Source organism: Theropithecus gelada, chromosome 19 (genome assembly GCF_003255815.1).
Source record: "Theropithecus gelada isolate Dixy chromosome 19, Tgel_1.0, whole genome shotgun sequence".
NCBI lineage: Eukaryota > Metazoa > Chordata > Mammalia > Primates > Cercopithecidae > Theropithecus > Theropithecus gelada.
Window position 1 is genome coordinate 27,645,364 of NC_037687.1, and position 17,245 is coordinate 27,662,608.

The 17,245-nt window shown below is 47.6% G+C and overlaps 1 pseudogene; it reads right to left on the minus strand.

Annotated features, from left to right (window-relative positions):
* Nucleotides 1–5,601: 5,601 nt before the first annotated feature.
* On the minus strand, nt 5,602–16,754 carry LOC112611909 (annotated as a pseudogene).
* Nucleotides 16,755–17,245: the final 491 nt, after the last annotated feature.

The following is a 17,245-nucleotide window of genomic DNA, read 5'->3' on the forward strand; positions in this document are numbered from 1 at the left end:
CCTGCCTCAGCCTCCTAAGTGAGTAGCTGGGACTATGGCTGTGCCACCATGCCTGACTAAGATTTTAAAAAAATTTTTGTAGAGACAGCCTTGCTATGTTGCCTAGTTTGGTCTCAAACTCCTGGCCTTAAGCAATCCTCTTGCCTCAGAGGCTTCCCAGAGTGCTGGGATAATAGATGTGAGGCACACCACACCTGGCCCTCCAACTATTGATTTTTGAAAGGACATCTGTCTTTTTTCTCTAGCTGCTGTTGAGATCTCTTTGTCTTTAGTGTTCTGCAAACATACTGTTGCGGGTGCAACTGCTGGGGCCGGTGTTGCGGGCATTAAAGGAATTTACTGAGACAGTCATAGGTAAAGAAAAGCAGATTTATTAGAGAAAGTATGAAGATACGTTGCAAGATTGCAATGGGCAGCACAGCAGAGAAGTGGCTATTTGCAAAGAGGCAGGAACTAGAGGGATGAGTTTATGCTGCTGAGGTTACATGCAGAGTGAGGTATTTGGGAACAGGATGTTGTGCCAGCCTGTTGTCTGTAATTAGCCATCTCTCAGAACAATTGTTTTCCCCAACCTGGGACCCCTTCCTTGTTGCTTACTTATTTTGTCAGGACTCCACACATGTTAATACAATGATGTTTCTAAGTGTAGATTTCTTTATACTTATGATTCATTAAGCTTCTTGAATCTTTGAATTAGATTCTCTCCTCAATTTTGGAAAATTTGAAAAATCCGCCACTATTTTCTTAAATATTCTTTCTGCCATATTCTCTTTCTCCCCTCTTTTGGGACTCAGAATAAATATAGATAAAACTCTTACACTCTACACTCCATGCCACTTAACCTCTTTTACATGTTTCCTGCTTTGTCTCTTATGGTGAATTGTGGATAACTTCTATTGATCTATGTTCTGGTTCACTATGTCTCTACTCAGCTGTTGCTTTTATTTTTAATCCTCTTTTAGAGTTTTTGTCATTTTGAAAGCACCTAGATAATTTTTTATAGTTTCTTGGTCCCTTGCCATTGCAAAACAATGGCAATCTTATATTTTATATGAACAAACCACATTGTTTTATGTCCCTCTGATAGTTCTAAAATCACAAAGATTAGTGGGTCTGTTTATAGTGTCTCTTATTTCTGCTAGTTCTTGCTCTTGGTACTTTGTGTACTTGGTTATATCTGTGTGCTACCCACTTTCCTTGGGGAAAAAATGTTTACAGGAAAATTTAAGGCCTTTAATGAAGATTATTTTCACCAGAGAGAATTCTCTGTGTGTTGTCATCAAGAGCTTAAAAATACTTCCAGTTGGGGACTTTAAGTCCACAACTTGAGGTCTTTTGGACCACCCATGGAATAGGCTGCCAAGTAACAAACCAGGGCCAATTTACTTCTAGTTCCCCCTTACCCTGGAGGCATAGCCATTGCTTTCTCAGCTCAATGTGGACTCCCCACCTTGGTGGGCCCTAGATTTTTTTTTTTTTTTTTGTATTCCTTTCATCTAAGAAGCCATCCAAATAAAAGTTTAAATTTGCCAGGGTTATAAAATTCCCTTAGGGTAGAAGTACTCTGATTACTTCTCTGAGTTCCCAATTTTCTATCAGTTACAGCCTGATAAATCCTGTGAGCCTTCAGTGGTTTTTTTGTTTGTTTGTTTTGTTTTGTTTTTTTAAGTTACAGAAATTCTTTTAGAGACAGGGTCTTACCCAGGCTGGAATGCAGTGGCTATTCACAAGCATATTCATTGTGCACTACAGCCTCGAACTCCTGGCCTCGAGGGGTCCTCCTGCCTCAGCCTCCTAGGTAGCTGGAACTACAGGCACAGGCCACCGTGCCAGCGCAATGCTTTCAAGATTTAAAAAAATGCATCCAACATTTTTAGTTGCTTTTAGTGGGAATGTTGGTCTGAATAACCTAGCCTGCCATTATCAGCAACCTCAATTACTCTGTCCTCTCATCTTTGCTTAATTTCTCTTCTTAGCACTTAACACTACTTGACATTATATATTTATTTGTCCACCAACCAGGCTGGAAGCTGCGTGGGTGCATGTACTTTGTTTGCTGCTGTCGTCTCCCTGGCACCCAGAATAATGCCTGGCACATAGTGAATACTCAATGGTTGTTGAATGAATGAATGAAAAAAGAATGATTTTGCTTACTGCTTTGTGCCATGGCCACTGTGGGCCAAAGAAAGAGGACTGGGGGATTCAGAAACATGGTCACAAATCTAGAACCGGTGTCGAGATCTTTCAAATCACAATTCCAAATCAAGGTCACAACTTAACCAAACTGGCAGAAAGAACCTCAAGCATTCTTGGCTTTCAGTACTTCCCAGGTTTAGGTACTGAGGGGAGTGGCAGGTCTCAGCTGCCCACGGGTTTGTAGGTCCCTGTCATGCTCTCTGGGTCTTTGCTCAGTCCGCCCATCTTTGCTTTTGTCCTCACCCCTTAGCAAGTCTCAGACAGCTCTGACCCTCTCATTTCCTTTCTTTGCCCTTTCTCTCTATTCATCTCTGTGACTCAGTCTCTGTGTCCTTATCTTTCTCTGGTGGGTCTCGATCATGTTCTTCCTGTCACTCTCCTCCCCTGTAAGATACAGTTCTGTTTCTGACTCTGCCCGCACCCCTAATCTCTAGCTGTAGGATGTCTGACAAGCCATCTTCCATCTACCCCCCACCCCCGTCTTGCCTCATGCTTTTTCTTTTTCTGTCACCCCCTTTTTATGTTACCATCCCTTCTGTCTGACATCACGCTCTCTGCCTCTGTATCTTCACCTCTCTCTGTGTGACTGAATGGGCTCTGTTATGCTCATCCTGGTAGCATCACCATGACTGCCCTGCACTCAGTCTGTGCATTCTGTTGCCGTTCCCTCTGGCTCTGTCTCCTCCCACTCTGAATCCTCCGTCTCTGTCCCTTGCTCAGCTTGTCTCCTCTATTTCTGTCAGAGCCTCTTTCTCTGACTTCTACCTTCTATCTCCGTCTCTGTCCCCTCAACTTCTGTTCCACTTCTCTCCTTGCTCTCTCCTCTCTTCTTTCTTTTTCTCTTTCTTTTCTCTTTCTTTCTTGCTCTTTCTTTCCCTCCCTCCCTCTTTCTTTCTTTCTTTTCTTCTTTTTCTTTTTTTTAAGACAGAGTCTCACTCTGTTGCCCAGATGAGGCTGGAATGCAGTGGCACGAACACCACTCACTGCAGCCTCCAACTTGCAGGCTCTAGTGATCCTCCCACCTCAGCCTCCCAGGTAGCTAGGACCACAGATGTGCGTGCGCCACCATTACCACGCCTGGCTAATTTTAAACATTTTTTGTAGGGACAGGGTCTCCCTTTGTTGCCCACGTTGGAGGGCAGTGGCATCATCATAGCTTACTGCAGCCTTGATGTCCCTGGCTCAAGTGATCCTCCTGCCTCAGTCTTCCGAATAGCGGAGGCTACAGGCGCACAACACCATGCTCAGCTAACTTTTATATGTTTTTTTGTAGAGATAGGGTTTTGCCATGTTGGCCAGGTTGGTCTTGAACTCCTGACCTCAAGTGATCTGCCCACCTCCGCCTCCCAAAGTGCTGGCATTACAGGCATGAGCCACTGTGCCCGGCCTGTCTTTGCTATTTGCCAGCAGCTCTCTGTCCACTCTGTGCACTCCTAATCTAGTATTGTTTCTTGAATCTCTGATATTGACACCATTATCTCTGCCCAATCCATCTTGAGTTTGTTCTCTTTGCCTCACTCGCTGTTGCCTCCAACTTTGTCTCTGGTACCATCTCCATTTTTGTCACTTTTCCCTGTATCACTTCTGTTATCTCTGCTATCTCTCTATCACTGTCCACTATATCTTTATAGCCTCTGGGTCTCTGTCTTCTCTGTCTCTATGGCTGTCACCTTCTCTATGTCTGCCACATCCCCTTATCTCTTTCTCCCCTATCACTATCCCTTAGTCTCTGTCCCTTCTGTCACAGTCCTCCCTGTTTCTATTACCGTCCTCTTGGTCTCTCTCCCATCTTCCTCCTTTCTCTTCTTTCCTCCTCCTCCTCCTTCTTCTTCCTCCTCTTCTCTCTCCCCGCCCCCCCACCCCGGCTTGCTCTCTTTGTTTCTTTTGTTTTGTTTTTTCTCTTGGAGCCTCACCCTATTGCCCAGGTTGGATTGCAGTGACACAACCTCAGCTCACTGCAACCTTTGCCTCCCGGGTTCAAGCAATTCTCCTTCCTGCCTCAGCTGGACTCTCCAGTAGTAGAGAATACAGGTGCCCGCCACCAGGCCCGCCTAATTTTTGTATTTTTAGTAGAGATGGGGTATGACCATGTTGGCCAGGATGGTCTCGAACTTCTGGCCTTAAGTGATCCTCCTACCTTGACCTCCCAAAGTGTTGGGATTACAGGCGTGAGCCACCGTGCCCGGTCTTCTTTCCTGTCTTTCTTAGACCTGGTGATCTCTCTCCTGGCCCCTGGAGTCTTTGTCGCCGTCCCGTCTCCAGTTTGTTCCCATCTGATTCACTGTCTTCTCTCTCTGGTCCTCTCCCCTTTGCCTCGGACTGTATCCTCTTCGTCGCTGTTGATCCCACTTCTGTACTGTCTTCGCTGCTGTCTTCTCCTTGTCCTGTCGCCATCCCCATCCCCTGCCTCAGTCCCCTGTGCCACCAGGCGCTCCACCTGTGACCGTGGAGTCTTTTTCTGTCCCCTCCGTCTCTGTCACACTCCCTCTTGTCACTCCTGGTCAGAAGCCCTGTCTCCTTCGCCTCAGGGGCCTTCCCCGTCTCCTTCTCTTCCTGTCATCCCAGGCTTCTTCCCAGCGTCCTTCCTTCCTTCTCTGAATCGTCCTCTGCTCCTCTGGGTTTGCGCCTGTTGGGGGGCTCTGCCCCTGGGAGTTGTTTCCTCCACTCAGTCTCTGGATGTTTTCTAGGGGGCCACATCCTCTTCTAGGCCTGTCCTGGGGCAGAGGGGCCACCTCGAGGTCCATCAGTCAGTCTGACCATCTCCTTAGAACCCCAACCCTCTCGCCTTACGTTGCCTCGCCTCACGCCCTTTCCCGCCTTTTATCTCTCCCTTCAGAATTAAAAAAAAAAAAAAGACAGTCGGAAGCATCAGCGCATGCGCCACCACTCTGGAACAGTGCGCACGGCCGGCCTGCGGGCTCACGGGAGCTCACCGGAACTCACGCGCGAGCTCACACGCTGAGGCCGTGGGCTCGGCGACTAGTGACGTCATGGAGGCTTGTCCCTGCCTTATTGGCTGCCTTCGACCAGCGCGCGCTTGCTGGAGTAGACGGCCACGCCTTGCCAAGCGCCAGGGGGCGCTCCGCGCTAGACCTCACTGACCCTGGGAACCCTATAGAGACTCATGTCATCGTGGCAACCCTGCCCTACTTAATTGGATACCTGCTCCAGTTCGTTGGATCCACTACTCTGATTGGATGCCTGGCAAGTCAAGGTCTGTATATAATTGGATCCCTGGAAATTTGGATCTTCCCTACCTTTCGCATTTCTCTTACGGATTTCTTCCTCAAGCACTGGGCATGTGGAGATGGAAAGTAACTTGAGTCTCCGTGTGGGAATGAGGGGTGTTGGACACGGCACGGGAACCCGGCCCGAAGCAGCAGACCCAACTGAATGCTCTCTCTCTCAGACACAGGTCCCTTTCCTCCCTCCAAGGGGTGCCATGGAACGCAGGGCCCTCTCTGGCCCTGGGGACTGGGTGACGTCAGGGGTGAGCCTCTCGTGATTGGCTGCATCGCTCTGGGTAAGACCAAAGGGAAGAAAGGAGAGCATAGGTCCCCGGAGCCGCGGTGGCTCAGGCCGGTTGCTCTGGCACTCGGGGAGGCGAGGCTACATGTTCGAGGCCAACCTGGTCAACATTGATTGAAAAAAAAAAAAAAAACTTTTATTTTTCCGTATATAACAACAAAACATAAAGGGAGAATGTCTTCATAGGAAGAAATGGCGTCTTCCTAAGTGTTCTTAAATTACTTCAATATATCTTTTTTTTTTTTTTCTTTTTGGGACAGAGCCTTGCTCTGTTCCCCAGGCTGGAGTGCAGCCGTGTGGTCTTGGCTCACTGCAACTTCTGCCTCCTGAATTCAAGCGAATCTCCTGTCTCAGCCTCCCGAGTAGCTGGGATTACAGGTGCACGCCACTGCGCCCAGCTAATTTTTGTATTTTTAGTAGAGACGGCCATGTTGACGAAGCTGGTCTCGAACTTCTGGCCTCAAGAGATCCTCGTCCTCCCAAAGTGCTGGGATTACACAGGTGTGTCACCACGCCCGGCCATCTCTCCCATCTTTCTTAGACCCCTTGATCTCTGTCCTGGCCCTTGGGATCTTTGTCTTCATCCCCTCTCTAGTTCGCGCCCATCCCATTCACTGTCTTCTCTCTCTGGTCCTCTCCCCTTTGCCTCGGACTGTATCCTTTTCGTCGCTGTTGATCCCACTTCTGCGTTGTCCTCACTGCTATCTTCTCCCAGTCCTGTTGCCGTCCCCATCCTCTGCCTCAGTGCCCTGTGCCGTTGGGCACTCCACTGGTGACTGTAGAGTCTTTTTCTGTCCCCTCCGTCTCTGTCGCTCCTGGTCGGAGGTCCTGTCTGCCTCGCCTGAGGGCTCTTCCTCGTCTCCTTCTCTTCCTGTCATCCCTAGCTCCTTCCCAGCGTCTTTCCTTCTTTCTCCTAATCGTCCCCTGTTCCTCTGGGTTTGCGCCTGTTGGGGGCTCTGCCCTGGGAGCTGTTTCTTCCACTCAGTCTCTAGATGTTTTCTAGGGGGCCACATCCTCTTCTAGGCCCTTCCTGGGGCACAGGGGCCATCTTGAGGTCCATCAGTCAGTCTGACCATCTCCTTAGAACCTCGAGCCCTTCGCCTCGCCTAGGCTCCCCTCACACCCTTTCCCGCCCTTTATCTCTGCCTTCAGAATTAAAAAAGAAAAAAAAAAAAAAAAAAGACACTGCCGGGCGCGGTGGCTCAAGCCTGTAATCCCAGCACTTTGGGAGGCCGAGACGGGCGGATCACGAGGTCAGGAGATCGAGACCATCCTGGTTAATATGGTGAAACCCCGTCTCTACTAAAAAGTACAAAAAACTAGCCGGGCGAGGTGGCAGGCGCCTGTAGTCCCAGCTACTCGGGAGGCTGAGGCAGGAGAATGGCGTGAACCCGGGAGGCGGAGCTTGTAGTGAGCTGAGATCCGGCCACTGCACTCCAGCCTGGGCGACAGAGCGAAACTCCGTCTCAAAAAAAAAAAAAAAAAAAAAAAAAAAAAAAAAAGTCGGAAGCATCAGCGCATGCGCCCCAATCACCACTCTGGAACAGGCGCGCGCAGCCGTCCTGCAGGGTCGCGGGAGCTCACGGGAACTCACGCGCGAGCTCACCCGCTCCGGCGGCCAGCTCGGCAACTAGTGACGTCACGGAGGCTTGTCCCTGCCTTATTGGCTGCCTTCGACCAGCGCGCTCTTGCTGGAGTAGACGGCCACGCCTTGCCATGCGCCAGGGGGCGCTCGGCGCTACAGCTCGCAGACCCTGGGAACTGTATAGAGACTCGCGTCATCATGGCAACCCTGCCCTACCTAATTGGATACCTGCTCCAGTTAGTTGGATCCACCACTCTGATTGGATGCCTGGCCAGTCAAGGTTTGTATATAATTGGATGCCTGGAAATTTGGATCTTCCCTACCTTTTGCAATTCTCTTAGCCAGATTTCTTCCTCAAGCACTGGGGATGTGGAGATGGAAAGTAACTTGAGTCTCCGTGTGGGAGTGAGAGGTGTTGGACACGGCACGGGAACTCGATCTGAGTCAGCGGACCCAATTGAATGCTCTCTCTCAGACACAGGTCCCTTTCCTCCCTCCAAGGGGTGCCATGGAACGCAGGGCCCTCTCTGGCCCAGGGGACTGGGTGACGTCGGGGTGAGCCTCTCGTGATTGGCTACATCGCTCTGCCTAAGACCAAAGGGAAGAAAGGAGCCCCCAGGAGCCGGGAGCCGCGGTGGCTCAGGCTGGTTGCCCTGGCACACGAGGAGGCGAGGCTACGCGTTCGAAGCCAACCTAGTTAACACTGATTAAAAAAACTTTTATTTTTCCATATATAACAAAATATAAAGGATGTCTTCATATATATATGTATGTATGTATATATGCACATATATATACACGTGTGTGTGTGTGTATATACTTGAGACAGAGTCTTGCTCTGTTGCCCAGGCGGGAGTGCAGTGGTGTGATCTCGGCTCACTGCAACCTCCGCCACCTGGGTTCAAGCGAGTCTCCTGTTTCAGCCTCCCGAGTAGCTGGGATTACAGGCGCACACCACCGCACTCAGCTAATTTTTGTATTTTTAGTAGAGATGGAGTTTCACCATGTTGACGAGGCTGGTCTCAAACTTCTGGCCTCAAGAGATCTTCCCCCTTGTCCTCCCAAAGTGCTGGGATTACAGGGGTGTGTCACCGCACCCGGCAGCCTCTCCCATCTTTCTTAGACCCCTTGATCTCTGTCCTGGCCCTTGGGATCTTTGTCTTCGTCCCCTCTCTAGTTTGGTCCCATCTGACTCACTGTCTTCTCTCTCTGGTCCTCCCCCCTTTGCCTCGGACTGTATCCTCTTTTTCGCTGTTGATCCCACTTCTGCACTGCCCTTGCTGCTGTCTTCTCCCAGTCCTGTCGCCATCCCCATCCTCTGCCTCAGTCCCCTGTGCCGTCGGGCCCTCCACCTGTGGCTGTGGAGTCTTTTTCTGTCCCCTCCGTCTCTGTCACACTCCCTCTTGTCGCTCCTGGTCAGAGGCCCTGTCTCCCTCGCCTGAGGGCCCTTCCCCATCTCCTTCTCTTCCTCTCATCTCTAGCTTCTTCCCAGCGTCTTTCCTTCCTTCTCCGAATCGTCCTCTGCTCCTCTGGATTTGTGTGTGTTGGGGGCTCTGCCCCTGGGAGCCGATTCCTTCACTCAGTCTCTGTTTTCTAGGGGACCACATCCTCTTCTAGGCCTTTCCTGGGGCACAGGGGCCATGTCGAGGTCCATCAGTCAGTCTGACCATCTCCTTAGAACCTCGAGCCCTTCGCCTCGTCTCTCCTCCCCTCACGCCCTTTCCCGCCCTTTATCTCTGCCTTCAGAAATTAAAAAAAGACAGTCGGAAGCATCAGCGCATGCGCCCCAATCACCAGTCTGGAACAGTGCGCGCGGCCGGCCTGCAGACTCGCGGGAGCTCATGGGAACTTACCTGCGAGCTCACCCGCTCCGGCGGCCAGCTCGACAACTAGTGACGTCACGGAGGCTTGTCCCTGCCTTGTTGGCTGCCTTCGACCAGCGCGCGCTTGCTGGAGTAGACGGCCACGCCTTGCCAAGCGCCAGGGGGCGCTCCGTGCTAGAGCTCACTGACCCTGGGAACCCTATAGAGACTCCTGTCATCATGGCAACCCTGCCCTACCTAATTGGATACCTGCTCCAGTTCGTTGGATCCACCACTCTGATTGGATGCCTGGCGAGTCAAGGCTTGTATAAATTGGATGCCTGGAAATTTGGATCTTTCCTACCTTTCTCGTATTTCTCTCTTAGCGGGATTTCTTCCTCAAGCACTGGGGATGTGGAGATGGAAAGTGACTTGAGTCACTGTGGGGGAGTGAGGAGTATTGGACAGGGCTCCAGATCCCGGCCCGAGTCAGCGGACCCAATTGGCTACTCTCTCTCAGATACAGGTCCCTTTCCTCCCTCCAAGGGGCGCCATGGAATGCAGGGCACTCTCTGGCCCAGGGGAATGGGTGCTGTCAGGCGTGAGCCTCTCGTGATTGGCTACATGGCTCCCCGGAAGTTCAAATGGAAGAATTGAGAGCACTTTTCCGGCAGCTTCGGTGGCTCTGTCTGGTTTTCCTGGCGCACAAGCAGGCGATGCTTTGTGTTCGAAGCTAACCTGGGCAAAATTGAAAAAAACACTTTTTTTTTTCATTGTTTCCTACATAACAACAAAACATAAAGGGAGGACTGGACAGAAAGAAATTTCATTTCCAATATAAGTGTTTTTAAATTACTGCAATATATCTTTTGAGATGGAGTCTTGCTCTGTTGCCCAGGGTGGAGTACAGTGGTATGATCTCGTCTCACTGCAACCTCCTCCTCCTGGGTTCAGGAGACTCTCCTGTCTCACCCTGGGGTTACAGGCACACACCACCACATTCGCCTAATTTTTTGTATTTGTAGCTTTTTTTTTTTTTTTGAGACAGAGTCTTACTCTGTCTCTGAAGCTGGAATGCAGTGGCGCGATCTCGGCTCACTGCAACCTCCGCCTTCCGGGTTCAAGCGATTCACCTGCCTCAGCCTCCCGAGTAGCTGGGGCTACAGGCACGTGCCACCACGCCCAGCTAATTCTTTGTATTTTTAGTAGAGAAGGGGTTTCACTGTGTTAGGATAGTCTCGATCTCCTGGCCTCGTGATCTGCCCGCCTCGGCCTCCCAGATTGGTAGGATTACAGGTGTGAACCATCGCTACCTGGCCTTTGGTTTTTAATTTTATTTTTTATTTTGAGACGGAGTCTTGCTCTTTTGCCCAGGCTGGAGTGCAGTGGTGCGATCTCGGCTCACTGCAACCCCCGTCTCCTGGGTTCAAGCAATTATTTTGCCTCAGTGTCCCAAGTAGCTGGGATTACAGGCTTGTGCCACCATATCCGGCTATTTTGTGTGTTTTTAATAGAGACGAGGTTTCACCATGTTGGTCCGGCTGCTCTTCAACTCCTGAACTCAGGTGATCCGCCTGCCTCCGCTTTCCAAAGTGCTGGGCTTCCAGGCGTGAACCACCGTGGCCTGCGTCTTTATCCCTTCTATACTCCATAATCATGCCCCAAGGTGCAGACTGTTATTAGAGTGAACACCGAGGGCAGCCTGGATCCTTATAATGGACACCTGATGTTTTTGCCTGAGTGACATCTGTTATCTCTGATTTTCTTCTTCATTAATAAGTTTTTTTTTTTTTTTTGAGTGGTCTTAGGTTTACAGGAAAAAATAGAATGAAAAGTTCTGAGAATTTGTATATCCCCCTTCATCCATTCATTGTCCCCCATCTCCCCTGTTAACATCTTGTGTTACTGTGCAACCTTTGTTACAATTAATAAGCCAATATTGATACATTATTATTAGCTGAAATCTGTAGTTTACATTAAAGTCCACTCCTTGTGTGATACCTTATACATTCTATAGTTTTTTGTTTTTTTCAGTTTTAAAATCACAGCAAAATTGAGAGGAAAGTCCATAGTTTACATTAAGTTTCTCTTTTAGTGTTTTGTTTTATGGTCTGTGGGTTTGAACAAATTTATAATGACATGTACCCACCATTATAGTATCGTGCAGAGTAGCTTCACTGTCCTAAAACTCGCCTGGGCTCTGCTAATTCATCCTGTCCTCCTCCCAAACACCTAAAAACCACTGATTTTTAAAAAACTGTCTTTATAGTGTTTCCTTTCCCAGAAGGTCATAAAGTTGGAATACCATATGTAGCCATTTCATACTGGCTTCTTTCACTTAACAATATGCATTTGAGGTTCCTCCATATCTTTTCATGGCTTTTTATAACAGTAATATTCCATTGTATGGCTGTACTGCAGTTTGTTCATCTGCTGAAGGACATCTTGGTTGCTTCCAAGTTTTGGCAATTATGTACAGAGTCGCTATGAATATTGTCTTCAGGTTTTTGTGTGGATGTAAGTTTTGAGCTCATTTGGGTAAATACCAAGGAACATGAGTGCTGCAATATATGGTAAAAGTGTTTAGTTTTATAAGGAAGTGCCAAATTGTCTTCTAAAGTGGCTGCACCATTTTGCATTACTGCCAGAGGTGAATAAGAGTTCCTGAGGTTCCTCATCCTCATCAGCACTTGGTGTTATTCATGCTTTGGATTTTCACCATTCTAATAGGTGGTTGTCGTATCTCATTGTTGTTTTAATTTGTAATTTCCTAATGACATTTGATGTTGAGCACCATTTTTTTTTTTTTTTTTTTTGGAGACGGAGTCTTGCTCTGTCGCTGAGGCTGAAGTGCAATGGTATGATCTCGGCTCACCGCAACTTCCACCTTCCGGGTTCAAGTGATTCTCCTGTCTTAGCCTCCTGAGTAGCTGGGATTACAGGCATGCACCACCACGCCTGGCTAATTCTGTATTTTTAGTAGACACGGGGTTTCTCCATGTTGATCAGGCTGGTCTTGAATGCCTGACCTCAGGTGATCTGCCCACTTTGGCCTGTCAAAGTGCTGGTATTACAGGTGTGAGCCCAGACCAAGTACCTTTTATTTATTATTTGTTTGTTTGTTTGTTTGTTTTAAGAAGCAGGGTTTCTGTTGCCCAGGCTGGAGTACAGTGGTACAATCATAGCTCACTGCTGCCTCCAACTCTTTGATCCTCCTTTTCAGCCTCCCCAGTAACTAGGACTACAGGTGTGTGCCATTACACCTGGCTATTTTTTTACTTCTATTTTTATTATTTTATTTATTTAGAAACAGGGTCTCGCTCTATCATCCAGGCTGGAATGCAGTGGCACTATCTCTGCTGACTGCAACCTCTGTCTCCTGGACTCAAGTGATCCTCCGACCTCAGCCTTCCAAGTAGCTGAGACCACAGGTGTGCACCACCACACCTGGCTAATTTTTCTGTATTTTTCGTAGAAATGGGTTTCACCACATTGCCTGGGCTGGTCTTGACCTCCTGAGCTCAAGGGAATTATCAGCTATGGCCTCCCAAAGTGCTGGGATTGCAGGTGTGAGCCACTGCATCTGACCTTTTTATTTTTAATTTTTGTAGAGATGGAATCTCAATGTGTTGCCTCGGTTGGTCTGAAACTCTTGGCCTCAAATGATCCTCCTGCCTCAGCCTCCCAAAGTGTTGGGATTACAGGTAGGAGCCACCACACCTGGCCAACTATCTTTTTATTTACTCGTTTGCCATCTGCGTATCTTCTTTGTTGAAGTGTCTGTTTGGATCTGTTGCCTATTTTTAAATTGGGTTGTTTGTTTTCTTATTGTTGAGTTTTAGTTCTTTGTATAATTTGGATACCAGCTTTCTTTTTTCTTTATTTTTTCAGATAAAGTCTTGCTCTGTTGCCCAGGCTGGAGTGCAGTGGCGCAATCTCGGCTCACTGGCACCTCTGCCTCCCAGGTTCAAGTGATTCTCTTGCCTCAGCCCCCTGAGTAGCTGGGATTACAGGCATTCACCACCACACCCAGCTAATTTTTGTATTTTTAGTAGAGACAGGGTTTTGCCATGTTGGTCAGGCTGGTCTCAAACTCCTAACCTCAGGTGATCCCCCCGCCTCGGCCTCCCAAAATGCTGGGATTACAGATGTGAGCCACCATGCCTGGCCTGGATACCAGCTTTTTGTCTGATAGGTGTTTTGAAAAGATTTTCTCACAGTCTATAGTTTCTCTTTTTATTCTCTTAAACATCTAATTTTCCTATCACTCCTCCCCATGCAAAATATACATTTTTTGACTGGACCCTGCCAGGGATCTAAGACTGAGAACAAGAGTCAGACCTGGCCAATCTGAGTGCTTCATGACCTTGGTTACAATGTGCAATAGTTTGGATGTATGTCCCATCCTTTTTTTTTTTTTTTTTTTTTTTTTTGAGACAGAGTTTTGCTTTGTCACCCAGGCTAGAGTGCAGTTGCACAGTCTTGGCTCAGTGCAACCTCCACCTCCTGGGTTCAAGTGACCCTTCTGCCTCTGCCTCCTGAGTAGCTGGGATTACAGGCACACGCCACGCCCGGCTAGTTTTTGTATTTTTGGTAGAGACGGGGTTTCCCCATGTTGGCCAAGTTGCCTTCTAAACTTCATTGCTGAAATTTGATCCCCAATGTTGGAGATGGGGTCCTAATGAGAGGTGTTTTGGTCACAGGTGTGGACCCCTCACAAATAGATTAATGCCCTCCCTGGGAGTGTGGGTGAGTGAGTTCTTCCTCCATTAGTTCCCATGAGAACTGGTTGTTAAAAAGAGGCTGACACCTGCCTCTCTTGCTTCCTCTATTGCCATGTGATTCCTGCTTGCTTTCTCCTTCCACCAAGAGTGGAAGCAGCTTGAGACTTTCTCTGCATGCCCAATCTTCCAGCCAGCAGAATGATAAGCCAAATACACCTTTTCCCTTTATAAATTACCCAGCCTCGTGGATCACTGTAGGTCAGGAGTTCGAGATCAGCCTGGCTAACATGGTGAAACCCTGTCTCTACTAAAAATACAAAAAATTAGCCAGGTATGGTGGTGGGTGTCAGCTACACTGGAGGCTGAGGCAGGAGAATCACTTGTACCTGGGAGGCGGATGTTGTAGTGAGCCGAGATTGTGCCACTGCATTCCAACCTGGGTGACAGAGCAAGATCCTGTCTCAAAATAAATAATAAAATAAAATAAAATAAAAATTACCCAGCATCAGATTTTCCTTTATAGCAAGACAACATGGACTAAGATACATGATTGCTACAGAAATGGACATGTGACCCAAGTTGGGCCAATGAGAGCTAACCTTGACACTTTGGTATCACCATTCAGGAAGGCAGTACCCCTTTCCTGCTAGGTTGTTAAAATGATAGGATGGAAGCTTCGAGCTGCGCTGGGCCCTGTTTGTCACCATGAGGGAAGAGATTCTGCCTGAGAAGGAAGTCAAGATACAGAAAAGTAAGGTCCAGATGGGAAATGAGCTGTATTCCTAAATATTCATTTTAGTGCCTGGATCCAGTTATGCCTGAAGCTAGTTATACAGCTCAGTTCTATAAGTCAACAAATTCCCTTTGTCAAAAGCAAAAAAATAGCGAGAGTACTTTCCAGAGAGCAAGGCTTATTATAATAATAATTAAAGCAGCATAGTCTTGCAAGGAAAAACAAATAGACCAAAAGAATAAGATGGAAAAATCAGGAAAATTTCACACATATATGGTAACTTGGTTTATGACAAAAGCAACATTGCAGTGCAGTGAGAAGCAAAAAATGATCTTTTTGAATAAATAGGGCTGAGCTAGTTGATAGCCATATGACCTCTACCTCACACCACACACAAAAGTTGGTTCCAGATGTGTTGTAGATCAAATGTTAAACTTAAACATTAAAACTTATAGAAGAAAATATCATAGAGTATCTTCAGAACCTTCAGGGTAAGAAAATATTTCTTTTATTTACTTGTTTGTTTTAGTAGAGATAGGGTCTCGCTATTGCCCAGGCTGGTCTCGAACTCCTAGGCTCATGTGATCCTCCCTTCTCAGCCTCCCAAAGTGCTGGGATTACAGGCATGAGCCATTGTGTCTGGCCCGAAATTATTTCTTAAACCAGAAACAAAGGAGCCTTAACTATAAAGGAAAATGTTGATAAATTGGACTACATTAAAATAGAAACTGATCTTCATCAAAAAATACCATTAAAAGAATGAAAAGGCAAGCCAGAGAGTGGGAGAAAAATATGTATTCTAACAAAGGACTCATATGAAAAATAAAGAAAGAACTCCTACTAACCTGTTTTTTTTTTTTTTTTTTTTTTTTTTTTTTTTTGAGACGGAGTCTGGCTCTGTCACCCAGGCTGGAGTGCAGTGGCCGGATCTCAGCTCACTGCAAGCTCCGCCTCCCGGGTTCACGCCATTCTCCTGCCTCAGCCTCCCGAGTAGCTGGGACTACAGGCGCCTGCCACCTCGCCCGGCTAAGTTTTTTTTTGTATTTTTAGTAGAGACGGGGTTTCACTGTGTTAGCCAGGATGGTCTCGATCTCCTGACCTCGTGATCCGCCCGTCTCGGCCTCCCAAAGTGCTGGGATTACAGGCTTGAGCCACCGCGCCTGGCCTAACCTGTTTTTTTAAAAAGGCAGAAAAACCAGTTGAAAAATGGACAAATGGTGTGAATTGACATTTCACAAAATAGCATATTCATATGGCCAATAAATATTTGAAACGGTGTTACTTTTCTTTAGGCACTGGGCTAAAGGTAAATTAAAACCATAACAAAACACGGCTACACTCCCACCAGAATTGCTAAAATTGAAAGGACTAACAATACCAAATGTTGGTGAGCAACTGAAATTCTCAGAGACTGATGGCGGGGGTATAAATGGAGAAAATTAGTTTGAAAACCTGGTTGGCAGTGTCTATTAAAGATGAACATGAGGCTGGGAATGGTGGATCATGCCTGTAATTCCAACACTTTGGGAGGCCGAGGTAGGCAGATCACTTGAGGTCAAGACCATCCTGGCCACCCCAGTCTCAAAAAAAAAAAAAAAAAAATGAACATTCACATAGCATGCACATGCCCTGGGACCTAGCAATTACACTTCTAGGTATATACCCAACAGAAATACAGAAATGCCTACATACGTTCACTAAAATTCAATGTGTACAGCAGTACTATAAGTGATTGTGCCAAACCAGAAGCCAACTAAATGTCAATCAACAGTAGAATGGATAAATAGATTATTATGTATTCCCATAACACCCTGACCTCGTGATCCTCCTGCCTCGTCCTTCCAAAGTGCTGGGATTACAGGGGTGAGCCATCATGCCTGGCCCATAGTGGAAAATTATTTAACCTTAAAAAGGAAGGAAATGTGGGCCAGGCGCGGTGGCTCATGCCTGTAATCCCAGCACTTTGGGAGGCCGAAATGGGAAGATCACGAGGTCAGGAGATCGAGACCATCCTGGCTAACACGGTGAAACCCCGTCTCTACTAAAAATACAAAAAAATTAGCTGGGCGTGGTGGCGGGCGCCTGTAGTCCCAGCTACTTGGAAGGCTGAGGCAGGAGAATGGCATGAACCCAGGAAGTGGAGCTTGCAGTGAACCGAGATTGCACCACTGCGCTCCAGCCTGGGCAACAGAGCAAGACTCCATCTCAAAAAAAAAAAAAAAGAAAAAAAACAAAAAGGAAGGAAATGCTAACACATGCTACAACATGGGTGAAGCCTGAGGACATTCCTGCTAGGTGAAACAATCCTGTCATGAAAAGACATGCTGTATGATTCCACCTACACAAGGTACCCAGAGTAGTCAAACTGATAGGGAATTTCCCAGACGGTGCAATGTGCTTCCCAGGGGTTGGGAAGAGAAGCCAGTGGTAGTTGCTTAATCGGAACAAAGTTTCAATTCTACAAGAGGAAAGAGTGGAAATGAGTAGGGGTGATGATTGCACAACAATGCAACTGTACACTTAAAATTGGCTAAGTCTTGGGGAGGTGACTCATGCCTGTAATCTCAGCTACTCGGGAGGCTGAGGCAGGAGAATTGCTTGAACCTGGGAAGCGGAGGTTGCAGTGAGCCAAGATCACGCCATTGCACTCCAGCCTGGCATCACAGCGAGACTCTGT